Genomic DNA, 14,319 nt, shown 5'->3' with positions numbered 1-14,319 from the left:
GGTCTGTAAATGTGCCCACGCCCAACGACAAGAAGGTGTTGCCATTACGGCTCTGGGTGCTGCTGCGGCTCTGGCTGTGAGCAGGTTTCCCACAGCTCTCCCCACCCTGCTCCTTGGTTTCCCATCATCTCCTGCAGGGCAGGAAGCCTGGCCCCCAACAGGAAAGGGCTCAGAGAAGCTAGAGCTTCAGCCAGGAAATAAGCATCTTGCCCCAACATTCGTTTCGCCAGATCAATGTTGCAGTCAAATGGCGAGACACCCGCCTAAGTACCTACCGAGGTGCTCAGGAGGCATTGCAGCCTCAAGCCAAGGGGTAAAATAATCAGTAAGATCCTCAGGGCTGGAGAAGTGTAGGGTTCATCATTGTTAGATCAAAATCAGTGGGGACACTAGAGTTAAATCAAAAGCAGAGTTGATGGGGTAGCAGGGGTGGGGAATTGGAGTAGAGTGCTGCCTTATTAAGCCCCATAGAGATTGGCCCCTTAACAGCGCATATTGAATTCTCATGTTGATCAGTATAAACAAATAATTTCCAAATCTTCACTCTCCTGGTGCAACTAAGGCCAAATACTTTTAAAAGTGTGTGTGTGTGTGTGTGTGTGTGTGTTATTTGGGGAGGGAATGCATGGGACCAGAGGAGTGGCCAAGTAAAACAAGTACCAAAGTGGTTCCTAGAGCAACATAAAATGGCCAGGCTGTCTACTCTGCTTGATTTTGAGCTTGTTGAGGATCAGCAAAGAGGGGTCATGGAACAGCAGGCCTCGAAGCCAGTGCAGCCTCCGACAGCTGACAGCTAACTTACTGCAGCTCCTCAGGCACATGGCTCAGAGCAAGCGAGGGAGACAGAGCAGGCAAGTCTCAACTGTTATCTCCCAAGTACTTTCCAAGGAGAGAAGACACCCCATAGCTCAGAGATGGAACTTCTTGGCCTGTGAGCAGCCCTGGGGGAGGGGTGGGAAGGAGAAGGAGGAAGACATTCACCCCGCAGAGCTTCCCTCTAGTCTCCATGAACCCCTGGCTTCCTTACTATAGAGAAACACATAATACATAATATCAATATATCTATGCATTAAATTTCCCCCCAAATTCCAGTGATCCATTTCAAATCGTCCAGAAACTTACGGGCACCTCCCCTAATGCTCTCTTATCTAAGACTGTGCCTGAAGGACCGTCCTGACCCCGCACCCCCATCCCACTAGCACTGGCTCAGGGCTGGAGCCGCTCAGAAACACCCTAAGACTGAAAGCAACTCAGCCGGCTGCTTCTGCTCCTTGCTGAAGCTGCTCTCCTTGGAGTTAATGTAAAGTCATCAGAGTTACATTGCGGACCGCAAGCTCCTCAGCCCTTCAGTCCCGCCGATGGCCTGCGATGTAAACACACATGAGGATTTATTCCTTTGCCCAGGCGGAGGAAAGTCGTTAAGGTAAAGGGTAAGGGTCAAGGGGCTTGGATTGGTGAGTGAGGAGCCAGGGGAAAGTGGGCATAAACCGAAGGCTCCTCTAGCCTGGTTTTTGGCTGCGAGTCTTGCAGGCTTCCCGGTTTACAGAGGTTTCGTCCGCGCCCCTCTTCTTCCTCCTCCCTCGGGTCTTTCGCTCCCCCCCCCCGCCTGCCCCGCCCCGCCCCGCCCCACAGATGCCTCTACGTCCAGGCGGGGGCTGCCCCATTGAAGTGGGTGGGGGGTTCGCGGGTTTGCAACCCCGGGAGGTTGCCACGAAGGGTGGGTCGCCTCTCGAGACGCGGGGAGAGGTGGCGAGCCCCAGCATTTTCCCTTCGCCAGCACCTGTCCCATTTCGGCGCTGGGGCCGGGGCTTGGGCTGTGCCCGCGGGCCGCCTCCGTTGCCCGAGGCCAGAACCGTGCACCGAGGTCGCTCAGGGTGGGCAAGTGGGGGGCCCGGATAGGGGCGGGGCGGCTGGTGGGGGCGGCCCCTCAACGCAGGCAGGACCCCCGCTCCCCCCACCCTCCCCGGCGCACACGGAGGCTAAACGGGGAGAGAGTCACACAGAAAGCACGAGCGAGCGAAAACGCTCGTTTTCCGATCCCGGACCGCGTTGTTCGCCACCCCCCTCCCCTTCCTGGAGCCCGGGGCCGGCCGGGGAAGGTGGCTCCGTTCTTTCCCCAAGGCCAGTGCGGGGTCTGCGGCTTCCCGGCGAGGTTCCGGCTTCCCCGGGGCTGGCAGGGGGAGCCCCGAGAACTGCAGGCCCGCCCCCCCTTCCTCCTCCTCCTTCCCCTCCTCCCCCACGTGTCCTCCCGGAGCCCGGCGGCCTGATCCCAGCACCCCCCACCACCTCTCCCTCCTCCTCCTCCTCCCGCTTCGCCCGGTTCCCCGGTGGTGTGGAGAAGAGCAAAGTTGCGACAGCGGCCGGGGGGCTCTGCCCAGGTAAAGGGGGCGCCATGAGGGAGGGGGACGGCGAGGCCCTGCAGAGGGGGCAGGGGGAGGATAAAGAAACTTGGTTTGCGCGGCCCTCACCCCGCGCGGGTTCGGGTCTTGCGTGAATTGAGCCCTCGTGGCGAGACGCGGCAACGCCGCCAGCACCGAGGCCGGCGCCCGGAGCCGGACCGCGCGCTTGGGCCAGCTCGGCGGGCGCAGGCAGCGGGCCAGGCCGGCACCCAGGCAAGGGCGGAGTAGGTGGCCGTAACACCGGACCGAACCGGGGACTCCAGGGCTGTGGGCACGGGCCGAACCCGGATCGGGCCGAGTTGGGTGGCGAAGTGGACGTGGATTCGGGGGCGGGGCGCGGCGTGGGGGGGAGGAAGCGAACAGGCCCCGGCGGAGTGGCCCGGGCGTGGGGGCGGGGGGCGAGTTCGGGGCACTTGCTGGGCTTGGGACCCAGTGCTAGGGCGGGGCGGCGCTAGGGGCTGGGCCGGACCGCGGGGGGAGGGGAGGGCAGGGCTGGGGGAGCCGGGGGTGGAGTAGGGGCGTGGAGTTGCGAGCGGGGTCTGGCCTCTGCCGGGGGCGAAGGTAGACCGGCGGGGCCGAGAGCCGAAGGAGGGAGGCCCGCGGTGGCGCGGCGGCGGGGAAGGCCAGCTTCCGCGGAGTTTGTGCCCGGGCAGCCCGGGCTCCGGCCGCCTCACTCGCATAAATGGGGCTAGGGGACTGACTGGTAAGCAACTCCCAGTGTTAGACGGTGTTGGGCTGCAATTCCGGGAAAAGCGAGCAGAGACACCGTCTGCAATTATGCCGCACCCCCCATACACACCTCTTAGCATCTGGACTGTGCTCTCTGGGGGCCGCAGACCCTCCCCACCACAATCCTTTTACTCTCCAGCACTCCCCCCCACTTCTAGTCCTTTCTCGGCCATCTGACTCTCCTAAGGATCTGCGTTTGGGGGGTGAACGGCCAAGGTGTGTGCGTGTGGGGGGGGGGGCGGCGGATAATTTTCCTTCCCGTGGCGGCAGCCTAGTTAGTATCTTATTCCTACAAGGTGCCATCGCTTTTGGTAGCGTGAACATTAGCGTTTAGATAATTTATCCGCCCCCCCCCCCCCCATGATTTGATGGCTGTTAAGGAAAGGGACGAATCCTTGAATTTGCACGGTTGCAATGAGGTTTGAAGGTTGGGATTTACCTCCAGGTCACTTCCACTGCCAACTCCTCATACCTGAGAACCACTTCCATGGGGATCCTAACCTTGAGCGCTGGTGGGGAGAGGTGGGGTACGGGAGTACTAACGTGCTTCTCTGTCTCTACACAGGATCGGCGTGGCGAAGGACTGCTGGTCTCGGAGGGAAATTAGCTGCCACTCCAACTTGGCTCACCCCCAATATTACTTTGGTGAGGGGGACAACATTAAGAAGGGGATCTTGGTGGGTGGGGGCTCAGCCTCAGGGCGGGGACTGGCCAGTCGCCCAGAGTCTCCCATTTTTTGGCGGGGAAGAGAGGCAAGCCCCGACTTCCAGACTTCCAGGGAGGGGTCCTGGGGAGGAGGGGTGGCGACGACGGTGGAAGGGAGCTAGGAAGAAGGGGGCAGTCCCATTCTGCTTGCAAGGGGAGCCTCCCTCAGGCCCCTGGGAGAAGGGGACTGAATGTTTTGTGCTACCCTGCAGGGGAGATCTGGAGTCTCCGGATTTGCACACTGGATCGGGCACCCATGGCCTGAGAAAGTCAGGTCGGGGCATAAGGTGGAGAGCGTTGGGCAAAAAGGAGAGGACCCTCTGGCCGCAGCGCACTGATCTCTCTTCCTCAACCTCTCCTTCTAGGGGTGTCGAGGTGTTGGGGGGGGCGTGGGGCTGTTGCAGCCCCGCGGATTGAGTGCCTCCGCCTCTCCCGGGAGTCTAGCTTTTTGCCCGGCTTGCTGCAGCCACCGCTGCCTCCCTCTCCGGGATCCGCTCGGTCCTAGCAGCGATCCCCTCCTCCTCTTCTCCCCTCCCAGTGTCACCGGGGCTGCTTGGCTCTGCCCCCTTCGCCGCCGCTTGCTCCCTGCTTTCGTCCCTCCCTCTCTTGCTCGCTCCCTCCATTCGCCTCCACCTCCCCATTCACCCCACCCGCGTAGGCGGCATTCTGGGAGTTGTAGTCCGCTGGTGTGGGGGCTAGCACCGCCCGCAGACCCGGCCGGACTCCACTTCCCGTCGAGCCCTGCGACCGGCACCCACTCCACCAGGCTTCGCTCGCACACACAGACACACACACACACCGCTCTCCCCCTCACTCTTTCGCTCGCCGCGGCTGCTGCCAGTGTGTGGCTCTGTCTCTCCTCCGCTTTGCTGAGCCCTCCCTTCTTCCTCTCAGTTCCTAGAGTCCGACCGCCGTCGCCGCCGAGAGAGGAGAAGGAGGTCGGTGGTGATAAGGGGCGGAGGGGGGGCTTCAGATCGGGGCAGTATCTGGCGGGTGGCGGTAAAGAAGGGGTAAGAGGGAGCCCGGGTGGCGGCCTGAACCTCCCCGCGGAGCCGACCCGGGAACAGGTGCGTCTTTTTTTCTCTCCCCCGACCCCTCCACCTCTTTTGACTCCCCGGCTTTTTCGTATCCCCCCCCTCCACCGCTTCTTTCTGTCTTAAGCCTTTGCTCAGCCCTGTCCCTTTTTCGCCCCGCGGCCGCTCTGCTTGCCCCCCGGGGGCGCCGTCCTCTTCGTGTCCCCGGACGTAGCGCTCCCTGGAGCTCGCTGTGTCCTCGCCCCTCCCTTCGGGATAGCTCCCCAGCACTTCCCACCTTCGAACCCCATCCCTGCCCTGCTCTACCCCCTTCTCGACCCCCTTCTCTCTCAGCCAGGTGAGACTTATTCGCTGTGATCCCAGAGAGTCTTCTCCCCGGCTGGGCGGGGGTCTCCATGGAAACGGGGGTCGGTTGATCCTGGGGTGGGGTGGGGGATGAACCATAGGAATTACCCCACTCCTCGGAAAGGGTGGTGGAGGCTACCGTCTTGATAACTACCTGGCCCCAAACCCTGATACAGGGATCCAAGATCCGAAGGGAGGTTGGTCAGCAGGGCAGGGCGAGAAGAGGCTTGTTTTATTTTTTAATTTTTTTGGGGGGGTCCGTAATGAAGTCTTGAAAAGACCAGAAGAAAATACCCTGCAACCTCAGGGGAGGTGCGACGGCTGCTCCCAAGGCTGCTTCCTTCTTCACGCTGAGGTGAGGGAACCATAGGGTAAGGGGTACCCCTAGGTAGCGGCGGGGCCTGAATTCGGGAGTGGGAGTGCTGTGATGGGGGCAGGGGCAATTATCCGAGTCCCTGGAAAAAAGGCGGGGGATGACTTCGGAGCGCCCCGGTTCCGCTGCCCTCTCTCTAGGGGTGGGGACCGCCGGGCCAGGCGTTGCGAGGAGGGGGCTAAAATAGAAGCAGGATGAAATGGGGGGGCAATTTGTACTAGCCCCGGCAAGCCGGGTGCAGGGAGGGGGGTCAGGCGTGCTAGCCCTCTACACGCTTCGCGCCAGGCCTGGAGGCAAGGGGGTTTGAGAGAAGCCCAGGGCTTGAAGGAGAGAAGCTCTGGTTACGGGGCCGGGTTTCGGGATCAGGGGCAATCCCCCAGCCCTTGGAGGAGGGAGAGGGATGGCCGCGAACCCCAGGGCTCCCCCACCCTGGGTCCAGAGGGGCGTGAGGAAGGGACAGCAGGCCCAGCGAAGCTAGATTCGAGCGGAATCGCGGCCGGGGAGTGGTGGGGCTTAGTGGTGGGCTTGGGGGGTGCAGTCCGGCGGCGGGGCGGCGGGGCGGCGGGGCGGCGGGGCGGGCGGGCGGGGCGTGGGGCTCCGGCGGGCGGCGGGGCGGGGCCGGGGCGGCGCTGCCGCCGCCGCTGCTGCCGCCGCTGCTCCTGCTGGGGCCGCCGCAGCCGCTGCCGCCGCCGCGGCCGCCGCCGCTCTGGGCGGGGAACGGAGGCCAAAGGGAGTCCCGTGCCGGGGCAGAGGGCGCGGGCGGCGCGCGGTGGGGAGGGGGCCGTCCTAGGGGCGGGGGCAAGCGGGGGAGGTGGAGCCCCCGACGGGAGGCGGTATGAACCCCGACCACGACGACGCGGAGCCCCTGGGACCCGGTGCATGGAGGACGAGGTGCTGGGAGAAGGAGGGGGTGGGGGTGGCTCCCACGACGGACGGGCCTCGTGGGCTTGCCTCCTCGAGGTTCAGCTTCAGGATAGAGCCCTGCGGAGATGGCCAGAGGCCCGGAAAGAGATAGGGAGGCGAAGTGGATGGTGGAGGGGGGCCCTCCTCGCCGGGGTCCCGCCGAGAGGAAGGCTGGGCCAGAGGGACGTCCGGGGCAAGGCTGGGAGGAGCCGGCCGCGCTACTGCTGGGGCTTTCGCGTTATGGAGGCTCCGGAGGGTTGTTGTAAGGACCGACGTGGTCTACGGGAAAGGTGGGAGGAAAGCATGCTGCGAAGCCAGCAGGCCAACAGCACAGGCCCATGAGGGTGCCCTCGCTGCTAGTCCGCTCCCACCACCCCTTCCCCCGCCCCATTGAGGCGCTGTGTTTTTGTTTTATTGTTTTCCGATTTACTGTATTGACCAGTGTGATGCTTCTGAACTCATTCTCCGTGTCTCTTGAGGGTAGATAGTTGAGGCCGGGTTTGCCTTGAGAAGCACATGTCTAGCCCAAAATGTGCGGACTCTTGCTGCCAGTGTGTGAAGCAGGCCTAGTAACTTTGTGTACTCTTCTAGCAGTTTGGAGGTTGTCCCCGTGGCAGCAATGCAAAAAAAAAAAAAAAAAAAAAAAAAAGGAAAGAAAAAACCCTCTTTGCTGAGACTTCTAGAGAGTGCAATTGTGGGTTAACTGGTCTCCCACCACCACCTCTGTCCCAGAGGTGGGTGCTGGTTCCTGGGGGAGCTCCCCTGGTTTTTTAAACTTTGAAGACTGTTTCTGAAAATCTCGGCACTAAAATCTTTCAGGGAGAAAGAACTGGGGAATGCATTTGGAGGTTGGGGTAGAGTAGCGTGATAATAAAATTCTGAGGTGGAAAGACACGTGAAAGGTCATGTAATTCTGTTTTTCTGTCCTAGCTTTGAGTGTGGGAATTGAGTGAGGCTTGTTAAGAGGGACTTGGTGGGTGGCAAAATCGATGGTATTGGAGGACAGTTTGGTGTAAAACTGGATCTTGATATCTCTGTGTAGTACTGAAAATGACAGTACGTACGAAAGAAATTTGGAGGATTAGATTTGGGGATCAAGTGGGACAGTCTAAATTCCAGAAATCACCCAGGGGCTCTTCAAAGAGAAGCAGAAGGTTACAGAGCAGCCTGTCAAATTTTGGTGGTCAAGCGAAGTTAGGAAGGACTGGGAAAGTTGGCAGAAGTATGGAATTCAAGTCAAGTGTAGAGAATCTGAAGTTTGATGGTAAGGTTTAGGAGCAACATGGCAATTTTCACTAAGTCATAGGGATGTTGATCAACAGACATCTTTTCATAAGGTGGTTGAGGCACCTGCCATTAGAGCAAATGGGCACCAGAGTTGCAGGCCTTGGGGCACAGATCATGGCCAAAATGGAGTGTATATAAGGGTTGACCCCATTACTAGCTTTGCAGTTGGGCTTTCTGGGTATCTTTTTCCTCTGGTTCTGAGAAGACTGGTACTGTGTAAGTCGTGGGTGATGCAAGGGGACAGGATGCTAATTCTGTATTCCAAAGGACTAGCTCTTTAGAAGAAGCCCAGAAGGAAGGGAGTGCATATGCCTACAGTAAGGGCAGGGGAAAGCCAAGGCCCCAGCTAGCACTGTTGTTGGAGTCTGGCTTGGGCAGAGTGGAAGGGAGTTGCAGCATAGTAGCTGTACCAAGGACACTCCTGCAGCTGGCTGTGGCTATTTAGATGTGTCAGGAAACAGTAGGGAGGAAGAGAGGAATCCTTTCTTCCTCAGTGGCTTAGGCTTTCTGGGGGAAAGTATAGGGAATTTCTTGCTTTTATTTGTAATGCAATTCACTTTAATCAGGTAAAAATGTTGATGAGCACAGGGGGCAGTGGGTCTCATAATGTGCTAGCCGTGGGATAGGGATTTCATGGAAGGTCATCTCTGAGAGAAACAGAATTAGGGAAGAGAGGACTTGGTGAAAGCAGAAAGGGAAGTCAGGAAGAGGGTTGGTTGAGCAGTGGAGAGAGAGGACATGTGGTCTTCAGTAGGCCTGTGTGAGGGGCAACAAGGAAAAGTAGTACCTTGAAATCTTCAGAATAATATTTTTCCAAGAAAAGTTTCAAGAACTCCTAGAGTTCTTTACACTTTCATTATAGAATCACTGAGTTTAGGCAAGAAAGAAGAAAGATCTTGGTAGCGGTAGCTTTGGGGAGAAAGTGCCATTTACAGACAGATGCAAACATATTTACCCATAAGGAAACAGGATTTTTTTTAAAGATTATTTATTTATTGGAAAGTCAGAGATATACAACGAGGAGGAGAGATAGAAAGGAAGATCTTCCGTCCGATGATTCACTCCCCAAGTGAGCGCAACTGCTGATGCTATGCCAATCCAAAGCCAGGAGCCAGGAGCTTCTTCCAGGTCTCCCACGAGGGTGCAGGGTCCCAAAGCTTTGGGCCGTCCTCGAATGCTTTCCCAGGCCACAAGCAGGGAGCTGGATGGGAAGTGGGTCTGCCGGGATTAGAATTGGCGCCCATAAGGGATCCTGGTGTGTTCAAGGTGAGGACTTTAGCCACTAGGCCACGCTGCCGGGCCCAGGAAACAGGATTTAGTGAGAGTATACAGGTGAAAATGCAGAATGTGACAGGAGAGGCAGAAAGAGCTGAAGGAACATGTCATTTGGCGCTGGAATTGGGGAACGGAAAAACTTTAGCCACAGCTCTGCGAAGGTGTAAGAGGCTGGGGTGGGGTGGGGGTGGGGAATCCAGGGCTTACAAGTTTAGGCATTAATTAGAAAATCTAAAAAGTAAGGATCCTAGGTAGGAGAAGGAATTCACTGTCCTAAATAGGATGGCGTTGAAAAGAAGGAGAAAGTGGGAATATACTAGTATTCCAGTATGCAAGTAGGAGGGATCCTAGATATAAGGAGGGCAGTGATGAAAATTCAGAAGGAATTTTGGATGAAGAGTGGTATGACAGTCTTGGGGCAGAATTGGAGGGTAGTATAGGGGTAGGGAGAAAGAGACTCTATTTAGAGGTTGTATTTGTAACAGATGGAGTGCCCCATTGATTTTAGCCGAGCTAAGTTGGGGATGGAATAGAACAGTCATAGGGAATGGAGAGCTGTTTGCCAGGGTCAACCAAAATCTGAGATTGAGAGAGAAGAAATTCGCCATTGAGAAAGAGGAGAGAGAAAAAAAAGAGGAGAGAGAGAGAGGAGAAAGAGAAAGAGAGAGTGTGTGTGTGGAGGGGAGAGGAATAAATGCTAGAGTTCCACAGAGAGAATGTTGGTTTAAGTGGAAGTTGGTGGGATAAAACAGAGAGGAAAGAAAAGGAAAAAGCCACTGATGATTGCAGTAAGGGGAAGAGAAGACCTCACTACTTCGGAGTTTTCAGAAAGAAAGGAAGCATCTTCCTGCTGGAGCTGGAATTAGATGTTAATCCATGCTCGCCAGAATGTTTAGCATCAGGACAGCCAAAGAGGGAGGTAATAAGTAATTTACCTTTGGGCCTCTAGTGCCGTGTTTTACATAAGCTCACAGACGGTGAAGCTTCATTAATGCTGCGTTTTGAATGGTCATCCTTAAGATTAGTACATCTACTTTTTCCAGATTATGTCCTTTCCTTCCCCCTGTAACTTAAAAACCATCTCTGATGGTGAAAACTTTATTTGGTAAACTGAAGTCACATTCTGATCAAGAGAAAAATTTAACTATAATTCTGTCCCCTTCTAATTCTATCCCCTTCTTCCTCTTTTTTTTTTTTTTTTTTGTAAGGCAGAAACCACCCTTTTCCAATAAAACATTTAAAAATGGATCATTTTTTAAAAAAGTAACTGCAGGCTACATGTCAAGGTCATAGTTCCCCTGGTCAATGAATAGTGATAAACTTGAACAGGGATAACTTATCATTTGTAAAATATAACTTTCACATTTACCCAGAAGTGTGTGCGAGATGGGATGGGCACTCATTTCAAGACCTTCAGTGGGGTCGATGTGTTAAAGCAGGTAAAGCTGCAACCTGCAATGTTGCCGTCCTTTATGGGCACTAATTCATGTCCTGAGTACTCCAGCTCCCTGCTCATACCTGGGAAAGCAGCAGAGACTGGCCCAAATGTTTGGACCCCTGCCACCCACTTGGGAAACCTGGAAGAAACTCCTTGTTTCTGGCCATGAACTTGCCAGCTATGGCTATTGTGGCCAACCTGGGAATGAACCAGTGGTCAGAAGATCTCTCTCTCTCTCTTTCTGTATCTCTGATTTTTTTAAAAAAAGTTTTATTTATTTATTGGAAAGTCAGATATACAGAGAGGAGGAGAGATAGAGAGGAAGATCTTCCGTCCGATGATTCACTCCCCAAGTGAACGCAACGGCCGATGCTATGCCGATGCAAAGCCAGGAACTTCTTCCAAGTCTCCCACGCGGGTGCAGGGTCCTAAAGCTTTGGGCTGTCCTCGACTGCTTTCCCAGGCCACACAAGCAGGGAGCTGGATGGGAAGTGGGACCATCGGGATCAGAACCAGCAACCATATGGGGTCCCAGGTGTGTTCAAGGTGAGGACTTTAGCAGCTAGGCCACGCTGCCGGGCCCTCTGTATCTCTTGAGTTTTTAAAAAAGATTTATTCATTTGTTTTTTATCAGAAAGGCAGGTTTACAGAGAGAAGGAGAAACAGAGAGAAAGCCTTCCATTTGCTGGTTCATTCCCCAAATGACTACAGCGGCCATAGCTGAGCTCTCCAATCTGAAGTCAGGAGCCAGCAGCTTTTTTTCAGGTCTCCTGCATGGGTATGAGGTCCCAAGGCTTTGGGCCATCCTCCATTACTTTCCCAGGCCATAAGCAGGGAGCTGGATTGAAAGTGGAACAGCTAGAACACAAACTTGTACTCATATGGGATTCTGGCATTTGAAGGGGAGGATTAGACAGCTGAGCTTTTGCGCCAGGCCTATATATATATATAATATATATATAATATATAATATATAATATAATAAATTATATTTAATATATTAATATAATATATAATATATATAATATATAATATATATATATTTTTCTTTTTGAGGAAGATCTTCAGGTAAGGGTTCAACAAATAATCAAGAATGCTAAGGAGCAGGCAAACCTTTGTGCTTGGGCCTTTTTTATATACCTGCTGTCTGCTAAGAAACCCCCATTACTAAGGTATGCCTTGAAGTCACAGTGTTAGTGCTATGTAAGGATGCAGTCCAGGGGAAGGAGAAGCAGCAGATTTTCGCTTTGTTAAGTTCTGTGGAGAAGTGCACCATGCCTGAACATGATCCCAAGACTTAGACAGTGCTCTCTGTTCCTGACTGCATGAGACTGTTAGATATTCTTCTGACAGGGCTCCACTCCATTTAACCTGGTGTCCAGGTTAGTATAGTGTAATGGTTCTCAAATTCCAGCACACATCTAAATTGTTTGGGGAACTCAGAATATATGACTTTGGGTTAGAGTTCCTGCTCTTCTATTTCCTGACTGTGTGGTAGGACATAAGAGGTGCCCTTCTTCCTTCCTTCTTTCATTCCTTCCTTCCCTTCCCCCTCCCTCCCTCCTTTCCTCCTTCCCTCTTTTTTTCAACTTTTATTTTTCATGTTATGGTTCCATAGGCACAGGGATTTCCCCTCCCACCCAGCCACTCCTGCTCTTTTGAGTTACTTTATTTGAAAGGAAGAGAGATAGACAGAGAAAGAAAGAGATCTTCCATACACCAGTTCACTTCCCAGGGAGCCACAAGGCTAAGGCTGAATCAGAAGGAAGGCAGGAGCCTGCAGTTCCATCCAGATCTCCCACAAGGATTCAGGGACTCAAGTACATGGGCCAGCCTCTGCTGCTTTCCCAGGTGTATGAACAGGAAGCTGGATCTGAGGCAGAGCATCTAGGACTCAAACCTTGGTGCTGATATGGGGTGCTGGCTTTGCAAGTGGCTGCTGAGTTTGCTGTGTCACGGCACAGGCCCTGCCTAACTTTCTTGAGCCTCGGTTTTCTCATCTATACATTGCAGATGATAATCCAAAGATCATAGGGTTCTGTGGATTAAATAAGATGAACTATATATGGTGAAGATCCGTAGTTGATGTCCAATAAGAGGAATCTGTCATAATCATCTTTCACAATTCTTGTGAAAGTTTTTCTTTTTTCTTTTTTTCATTTATGAGACAAGGAAAGAGACTTAGCTAGATGGACAGGTAGAGATCTTCCATCTACTGTTTTACTCCCCAAGCGTTTGCAGCAAATTGAGGTGGGGTCAGGAAGAAGACAGGAACTCCATCTAGATCTCCTGTGTGGGTAGTAAGAACCCAAGTCATTTGACTATCAGCTGCTACCTGCCCCCTCTCCAGTTGCATTAACAAAAAGCTGGATCTGAAGTGTGGAATTACCAGGACTTGAACCAAGCACTCTGATACAGAATGTTTCCAAAGCTGCATTTTAACTGCTGTACCAAAAGGTCCCCGGAAAGTAGAAGAAATTGTGGTGCAGGGGGTTAAGCCCCTGTCTGCGATGCTGCCATCCCATATGGGTGCTGATTAGGGTTTCCGCTGCTCTATTTATAATCCAGTTTCCTGTTCATGTGCCTGGAAGGCAGAAGATGGCCCAAGTGCTTGGATTCCTGTCACCCACTTAGGAGACCCCAATGTAGTTCCTAGCTCCTGGCTTTAGCCTGGCTCAGCCTTTCAGGAGTGAACCAGTGGACAAAAGATTTTCGCTGTCTTTCTCTACTTCTAGTAAATAAAACTCAATATAAAATATATTTATCTTGGCGCTCAACATTTTGAAATACAGGCATAGTTCTTCATATTCCCTATTTTCTTTTTTTTTTTTTTTAAGATTTATTTTTATTATTTTTTCATTGGAAAGGAGGATATACAGAGAGGAGAGACAGAGAGGAAGATCTTCAGTCCGATGATTCACTCCCCAAGTGAGCGCAACGGGCTGATGCTATGCCGATCCGAAGCCAGGAGCCTCTTCCGGGTCTCCCACGCGGGTGCAGGGTCCCAAAGCCTTGGTCTGTCCTTGAGTGCTTTCCCGGGCCACAGGCAGGGAGCTGGAAGGGAAGCGGGGCTGCCGGGATTAGAACCGGCGCCCATATGGGATCCCGGGCGTGTAAGGCGAGGACCTTTAACCACTTGCGCCACCGCGCCGGGCCCAATATTCCCTATTTTCAATAAACTATTTAAAAGCATTTAATTTATTTGAAAGAGTCACAGCGCTAGTGGTAGAGGTAGAACCATTTCCCAGTTCACTCCTCAATGCCTGCAGTAGCTGGTGCTGAGTCAGGAAAAAAGCAGGAGGCAGAAACTCCATCTGGATGTTCCATACAGGTAGCAGGCACTCAGGTACTTGAGGTATCATTTGCTAGCTCCACCAGGTCCATTAGCCGAAAGTTGGCTTGGAGTGAAGCAGCTGGGACTCAATATCAGGTGCTCAGACCTGGGCTGTGGGATTTAGCTCACACACCACAATATCCGCCCTTCCGTTAACTTTTTGAAGGTCTCACATATACAAAAAAAATTGGGGGCGCCAAATTATCTTTTTTTTTAAATAAAAAGATTTATTTATTTTTATTGTAAAGTCAGATTTACGGAGAGAAAAACATTCCGTTCACTGGTTCACTCCCCAAGTAGCTGTAACAGCCAGAGCTGAGACGATCTGAAGGCAGGACCCAGGAACCTCATCAGGTCTGCCACATGGGTGCAGGATCCTAAGGCTTTGGGCTGTCCTCCACTGCTTTTGCAGGCCACAAACAAGGAGGTATAAGGGAAGTAGAGCAGCCGGAATAAGAACTAGTGCCCATATGGGATCCCGGCACATGAAAGGCAAG

At 53.7% G+C, this 14,319-nt stretch overlaps 1 protein-coding gene across 1 annotated transcript in view; it reads left to right on the top strand.

Annotated features, from left to right (window-relative positions):
• The first annotated feature begins 4,641 nt into the window (after positions 1 to 4,641).
• The window catches only part of BCORL1 (BCL6 corepressor like 1), a 69,260-nt gene continuing 59,582 nt past the window's right edge, over positions 4,642 to 14,319 (top strand). Inside the window, exon 1 of the mRNA XM_041000016.1 lies at positions 4,642 to 4,771. The gene's annotated coding sequence lies outside the window, so the exon portion shown is untranslated. The remainder of the gene's footprint in view (positions 4,772 to 14,319) is intronic.

This window comes from Ochotona curzoniae, unplaced genomic scaffold (assembly GCF_017591425.1).
Source record: "Ochotona curzoniae isolate NIBS_2020 unplaced genomic scaffold, NIBS_Ocur_1.0 scaffold_1852, whole genome shotgun sequence".
NCBI lineage: Eukaryota > Metazoa > Chordata > Mammalia > Lagomorpha > Ochotonidae > Ochotona > Ochotona curzoniae.
The sequence above is the reverse complement of the archived record's forward strand: the minus strand, read 5'-3'. Positions and strand labels throughout refer to the sequence as shown.